The following is a 7,830-nucleotide window of genomic DNA, read 5'->3' on the forward strand; positions in this document are numbered from 1 at the left end:
AATTTGAAGAAAATCTCAGGTGGTGGGGATATATTTTCAGAGTGTCCCTCTTATAGGTTTATCCAGATTCCAGTGCGCTTGAAAAGTTGCACTTGTACACCGAGGGAGGCATTTTCACCTAATGAAACCCAAGATCAATAGAACTGTTCTCTCTTCTCATATATAGTGTATGTACACAAGGGAAATAAAGTATTATTTTTCATCCTCAAATGTATAATGGATATCATTCTTTATTTAATACTTAGTTCAATTCCACATGTGCCGCAAAGGGGAAATATTTTTTCTGGTGATGTCCTTTTATTACAGGAAGAAGGTATAAAAGTGGAAACATTAGGTTAGAAGGTATGAGAAAAAATAAACATTACGCTACTTTACATTACTGAGAAATGGCAATAGACTACGTTGATTTCACCAGCTCACTCAAGCATTATACCACAATGCAGTTAATCTCGTATAATTAAAAAGCGAACAGACATTTACATATTAATCTTCTCTGCATACGACAATTGACATATTAGAAATCAGGAACTTGAGTTTAAAAGCAAAAGTGCAGAGCACAGAAAGGTGCAGAGCAAAAAAGAGCAGATAAGTATAGAGAGGAAGGAAGATGAGGACGAAGAAGATGAGAGGAAAGCGTTGAGAGCAGTCACTTCAGGTGCAGCCCTTATCGGCGGCAGAGAGAGGACCTTTCTTATGTAATCTGTGATTTCATTCAGCCTCCGTATCAGATGATTGTCTGGGAGAAGAAAAAGCCATTTTGAGGGGAACGGGCTGCGTGAAAAGGATCGTCTCCCCGGCAGCTCACCCTTCCATGTCGAACCAGCCGCATGGCACCGAAGGTCAGCAGAATTATTGGAGGCGGGGGTGGCTCTGCCAGAGAAGACAATGATATGGCCTTAACCCTCATTTAGAGGTGCCATTTCCCCACCTGACCCCCCTGCTAAAGTGTTATTTTTTCATGTTATGAAATGTGATAGCTCTCTGGTGAAACAGGAGTCTCCAGTTAGGAAGGTAATACTTTGGCGTGCAGCGACAGCGAGACAGGTTCAGCCTCTCCTCTAAATAGGCTGGCTGAACGGCCTTACTGCTCCGTGCTGTGCAGACAGTTCAATCAGGGTAAAACAACGTTCATTTAACCGCTTGGCTAACAACAGCCAGCAGTACACACAAGAGTCCCAAGATTGCACAGTTAAGGGAGATGATGATAATGTCTTTGTGAATTTCACCCAAACATGTCATTTTAAAATAAGGCTCTGCACAGGGCTGTGTTAAGTGTCATAACCTGTTGTTTTCAGTTCCTGCTCTTTTTCTCTTTCCCCACACAAGAGGGGTAATATGTGAGGGAATGGTTTTTGGTATAGGCGGAAATATCTTCATTTAACACAGCAATCAGTTATTTATGAGGAATCAAATGCAGCAGTTATAAAGAGGTCTGTTTGAAATACTTGTTCAGCAATTAATAGTCAACGTTTGCATGTGATCTACTTTTAATAAGTAAGGTGGAAAATTATAAATGCCTAATGCCTCATTCATTTCATATCATACTTTTATTAATGTACAATGATGTGAACGGGCTCTGGTGTGCAAATTAAATGTCAACGAGATAAAGCAGAGTAACTTCACAGCAAAGGTTACATATGATCTCCTTATATTCTTCTAAGTGCAAAAAAGTGCATTGCTATGCAAGTCATTCCTGCAGAACGTTTGTGACTTGTGTAAAAAGAAAAAGGTATTACCTGGAACAATGTTTTGATTACCGTCTGAGCTGTAACGATCAACCTGCTATCTAAAGAGGCGCAGGAGGGGGTGCATCAGAGAGATGAACATCTTTGTCTACTCACAGCAGCTCCACCTAGGGGAGCAGAGAGGAGCGTGGTTACCTCTGAAAAAAAGACTTCTGCTTTTTCACTCCTAAAATCTAAACAAAAATGTGTGATGACTTGCTCTATCTTCAACAAATCTTATCTTATTATTTGTCACTAATCACTCTTTGATGTGAGGTGAGAGAACACATGGCTACAGGGTCCAGCCTGACACAAGACCTTAGTTTTGGATAATAGTGCCCAGAGGGCCACGGCACAGGGTAGTGCCGGGGGTCAGAGGAACAGGCAGATTAAGGAAGAGAAGTGTTGAGTTTGTCACCTCAGGGCCTCCACCCACACAAGGAGAAGATGCTGTGACCAGGCCCCGCCATCATTCAAAGCAGATGGCATTTTTTATGTGTCAGGGCTTATTTTGGGGATGCAGCCTCTGGCAGGCCCTCGTTAGACTAGTTATTAAGCATGTACGCTTATAATTTAGCCAAACCACAGTGGATTTGGACCCAAACCCAGAAGCCTCAAACTAAAAGACTTTCCCTCTCTTTTCTTTCGTGCCTTCCTGTCATACTGAGCAAAAGCGAAAGAAAAATAAGATTGTGAACAAGGCTTTACACACAAGAAGCTAATGTGGTTTCACCATGCATTTATGGAGCAGCATGCACTTTGCAGAGTGACTTGTACAAAACTACGAAGGACAGTGTTGGACAGAAACATGTATTATGTGTAGGCCTATTTAAGGAAACCCAATATAAGTAGGATAAAAGTGCATCTTTCACATGAAATGCCTGTAACCTCTGGTAACTTTCTGTAAACACAGTCAGTGATCAAAAACAGCCTGGTGGATGTACAAACATCTGCATGGCAAGAAGACCTGCTTGCAAATGCAGTGGAATTTAAATCCACGCATTCACATGTCACAACAGTACTCAGAAAACACACATCAGGACTGCAAAGCGATAATTAGCAAGCACAGCTGACTCCTTGAATTGTTCTCCGTCCTCCCCCCATCGTTTCCCTGCTAATAGGGGCGTGAGTCCCACTTATTAGATGTGATTATCCACCCAGGGCTGTATGTAGATTAGCATTATTACATCCCTCAACCAGCTTCTGTGCTATTTAGACAGAAAATGTAATTCAATGATGTAACTTAGATATAAATCTGCATTTACAGGGCAAAGTCCCACTCCAGCACTGGTTATGACAGGTTGGCTGATTAAACTATCAGGCTGACAAGCCCAGCAGTCACACAAGAGGACAGGCAAAAGTACAAAGGCCCTCTTATTACAGAAAATCCCCTAGAATAGCCAACGGTGAGGATATGGTAATGATGTAGTACCTCTCCATCAGATTTACAATACACACAGACACACACACCTGCACATTTCAGTACCTATAGACATTCACATAGTATCTGTGGCTTAAAGTAGCCTCACAGAACAAAAACAAACACACATCCACAGATATATACATATATATTATCCAATATATGTGTTAGTGTGACAGACACACACGCACACTCACTCACTCATAGACACACACACACTTATCTATCCAATTCCCTTATCCAGCTGAATATGATGAGTGGCTTTTGGAATGACCTCCAGGCAGAGGACAAGGCCTTGTTCTGCTGCTCCCTCCCCTTTCCCTCCTCTCTTTCTTCCTCCCACAGAATGAATCTGAAAGACTGGTGACCTTGCTGTGGGTCTGTGAGGGAAATGAGCTACATCTTGTCACAGACAGAACAGGCCATTTGAAACCTGGTTTGTTGGCTTTGAATGGGCCAGCGATTGTGGAGCTGATAACTGGAAGGGGTGTGAAGGGGTGCCTTTTATTCGGCAAATTAAAAGGCAGGCCTGATGGAAATATGTCGGCACTTGCATTAAGCATATAGTTGCAGGATGCTTATCAAGTGAACATCTCTACGGCAAAAGAAAAGGGCAGACAGTAGCTGTGAATCCATACGCCGTTGCTGGCAAGCTGTAGTCACAAAATAAAAACAACCAGAGAAGATTCTGAGCAGCCTTTATGCCAATAACTAAGAATATGTTAATGATTTTCAGGAAGCAAATTAACTTTAAGGGTTTCTCACCAATGTGCCATCTCTGAGATAGGATTTAAAATTCATTATCTGCATAGTTATCAAAATCCATGCTACGGTTCAGACAGACACACAACACACACGAATTCTGGAAACAAGCACAAATGAGCAAGCTTGCTCGTTTCTCTAGCAAGATTTCTGTGTGTGTGTGTCTGTGTGTGTACATATATATGTGTGTGCATGTGTGTGTATGGATGTGCGCGTGTGTGCAAGGAGCTCTCCAAACAAAAGCTGGCATCTCCCGTGGCCTGCACAAATGTTTGTCTAATGTAAACCGCCATATAGGAGCATCTAATTAGGGGTGTCAGGCTGCATGTGGCTGAGAAATCTCAGCCAACTGTCAGCCGATTCAGATCGCTCCCAATCAGCGGGGAAACGAAAGGGGAAGAAAAGGAAAGAGAAGAACCAGCAACTGGGAACCAGGGACCCGGGTGGGGGGCAATTAACAGCCAAGGTGAAGCCACTCATTGTCGTCAAAGAGACTATGCTAGCCATGCATGTTAGACTCCAACCCTCCCCGCTACTTTTGCCAGCAACCACTGGCACATTTGTAATTAGGCTCGAAAGTAAGTAGGCTCGAGCAGTGCTGCACGGAGGTTGGTTGCTTTAATGACACATGAAGACAATTTGGTAGCACTGTAAGCACACATCCACATAGCAAACTAGGTCTTCAGTTTTTAAGGGAGTAGATAAGTGGGCAGGTCTGGAATGGCAATGTGGGTGAAACCAAGAGAAAGGTCATACTAACCTAGTGTGGGTCTAGTGCCAATTTAATTAAAACACAAGCTTTATAGAAAGGAGAAGATGATGTTAGTTACAGAGCTATATAAGACCACACCAAGTAAGTGTGAGTACCACCTCTTGGAAGGCCAAGGAAACATTTGCTAACACTTGATTTAAACATCCAGACCGGCACAAAAGCAGAAAACATCACTTGAAAGGTAGGGCAAACATGGGGCATGGAAGGTAAGAAAAAAATGTTTCTAAACCATCTCCCTTGCCGTTGATGATTAGTGGGTGAAAACTGTGTGAGGAATGTGCAGTGTTTTTTTATTCTTCTACCTAAAGCCATGATTTGCTTTGCATAAACAAAAACAACAACAATAGCAGGCAGGTTCTTCTGTAGAAGCCACACAATGAGCTCAAGGGTTCCTCATAACATCTCATTATAGTTAATGAGCGCTGTGTGTTTACAATGTGTAGCTCTATAGAGCTAGCACTGTTTACCCATCCCCTCCTCTCAATGGAGATCACTCAGCACACCCCAAAACAAAGGAGGATTTGTTTAGCCATGGGCTGTGTTTCTTCCCCTCTGGATCATAGGGCTCAGTCTAGCAGGCACAGGCTGTAAGCACTATCTCCCAAATTCATCACTGCTACCATGGGATCTCCAAATATACACTGGCTTACAAGCACACATTGAGATTGAACTCTAAACACTACATGCACTATACCTAATTCCCCAAAGGACACCTGAACTTAAATGTTATCAAAAGTAAAATATTTTGTTGTTTATCTATTGGCTAGGTTCAGCTAGATTAAATCAGTCACGGCAAACTTCCCCAAACCAAGAGCGATCTGGAGGGCTTTGCAGCCCACATCTGGATGTCCTGTCTTGCCATGACTACTTGGTGAAAGAACAAAAACTTGTAATACTGTCTGCATTCCTCCTTTTCTGGAGACATTGACTATCAAGTCAAGTAATGAGGAACTATAACCACCAGACTTGTACAGATAAGGGTTTTAATCTGATGATGTATTTCTTTGAAAATGGCTAACAGAATAGTGAAAGCTTCCTTTCACATGCCTCTATAATTAAACAAGTGGATAAAATTAAACACACAAAATTTGCCCCAGAACATTCCAGCTGCATCAATACAGCGCATTACTCACTGCATCATACTCCTACCCACTAATTAGAAAAATAATTATAAGCAGCTAAGATCTTTGCATAAAAACCTACAGAAGAGCTCTGCATGGTAGGCTCCTCTCTTAATCAGTGTTTTAGGAAGCATGGCAATTGAGAGTCTGATTGAGTCCTGTGCTGAGTGTGTGTTAATCTCTGATTAACATCTGCGTGTGATCTCTTGGAAGTATGGCACCACTGAGCCCTATGTTCACGCAGGGCATGAAATATCCAGGCGTGTAATAACATTTTATTTACAAAGGGCCCACTGGGCACAATGCATGCCAGCACTGCCAAACCGAGCCTAGTGCAGTTCACTTGAATATAACATATTACCTTGGCAATCCAGCTGGGGAAAGGAAAGGGGAACGGTGTTAGTCACATTGTGCTATTAGAGGGTGAGAGCCGACAGATACCTGTAAGCGAAACCTAATCCAACACTTACCTCAGCATATCAGGGCACCCTAAAAAGCAGGAAGATACGATGAGATGAAGAGCACACAGGAAGGTCCCACTTTATCCAAATACTTTTATTTGTATCTAGCAAAACCTGTATCACCTCGGCAGCAGGGCCTGAAGCAGTAATGTGTTTTAGGGAGGAATGTGAGGCATGCAAACCACAACCCCCATCAACTCCTCTTAAATCAATGGTGCATTTAGCCAGAAAACCCACTGGATCAAAACCAATAAAAAACACTATTTCAGCATACAGTAGGAAAAACCAAGCACACACAAAACAACAAATAATTGGCATTTTGAGTGACAGCCAGTATATAAAAAAGTAAACTATCATTGATGGTGACAACATGCTCAGCAACTGCATGACTGTGCATATGTGCAGTAAGAAAAAATATTTTTGGTAAATACAAGTTTTATGGATTGCTGTCCAAGCAATGCTAAAATATACATAAACTGTACAGCCACAATACAAGCTTTAAAGTATGCTAGTATATTCATATGGAATGCAAAGAATGGGTGATCATACAATATATTGCATGAAAATATATGGGTCGATTCATATTCATTGTTTCTACGACCCAACAGCTTATCTGAATAATCTCCACTTTATGCAAGTGTGAAAATATCACCTATGGGCACCTACAGGCTGACCTATTGTACCCTCGGGGTTTGACAGAAGCACAGCATTTGTCTGCTGGGCTGAATAACCATCATGGTAATTCCAGGAAAACGTATTTAACCTTCTTCCTTCATTCTGAACAAACAGTATGACACCACATATATAGTATTTAGCCAAAGTATGAGAGTAAAATTGAAAATACAAAATTTTAATTTGCATTCATGTCACATTTTTAAAGTTCACATGCAAATAAATAAAACAGAACTGATAATACACTATTATTTGTTTATTAAACATTTTTTTAAATAAACTTGAACTCTGTTTAAGGTTATGATGTGGAAGAGCAAGTGTTCTACATATGTGTGCTAGATAAAATATTATTGATGGACAGATATAATCACACCTTACTCAGCTATACATCCACGGATCGCAAAGCCCATTCATTTTAGGTATTTTTGATGCTGCCTTTCCTCCTTTAAAGACTCTGTTCTAATGAATATATGCAAAAGTCCATTAGAGCATAAAAACACAGACGAGCCCTTGCTTTCGCCTTTCCATAACATAAAAAAGCAAGCTACCAACATCGCTTTCAATGAGAGCTACGCCTTTCAAACTGCTTTGGTGTCCTACAAAATTACCATATGAGAAGCTATTTACAACTCGACAAAATTTCTGTGTGTTTCCATGAGAGTTCAGTCCATTCCTGTGATGGAACAAAATGAAAAGCCTGCCTTACTTGTTGCATGCAATTAAGCCCCTGCGAAAAGACAGTCAGGGCAGTTTAACATTTCATAGGGCTGTAATTATTCTATAACTGTTAGAAAGTGTTGTCCCCTAGGAGCCAATTACTTGAAAAGCGCTCATCACACACAAGATATATACAAACAAATCCTTCAAGCACAAAGTAAATGTTTAAACATTAAAAGGG

At 41.2% G+C, this 7,830-nt stretch overlaps 1 long non-coding RNA gene across 1 annotated transcript; it reads right to left on the reverse strand.

The window, feature by feature from the left end:
* Window positions 1-328: 328 nt before the first annotated feature.
* On the reverse strand, window positions 329-6,399 carry LOC146678282 (uncharacterized). The gene is made up of 3 exons (XR_014912271.1): window positions 6,270-6,399; window positions 1,737-1,852; window positions 329-870 (listed from the first exon to the last, which is right to left on the reverse strand). It is a non-coding gene; the product is annotated as an uncharacterized LOC146678282 (long non-coding RNA).
* Between the last annotated feature and the right edge of the window lie 1,431 nt (window positions 6,400-7,830).

The sequence above is a fragment of the Rhamphochromis longiceps genome, linkage group LG1 (assembly GCF_057381845.1).
Source record: "Rhamphochromis longiceps isolate RC_006_pf linkage group LG1, R_longiceps_female_GT1.1, whole genome shotgun sequence".
In the NCBI taxonomy this organism is placed as follows: domain Eukaryota; kingdom Metazoa; phylum Chordata; class Actinopteri; order Cichliformes; family Cichlidae; genus Rhamphochromis; species Rhamphochromis longiceps.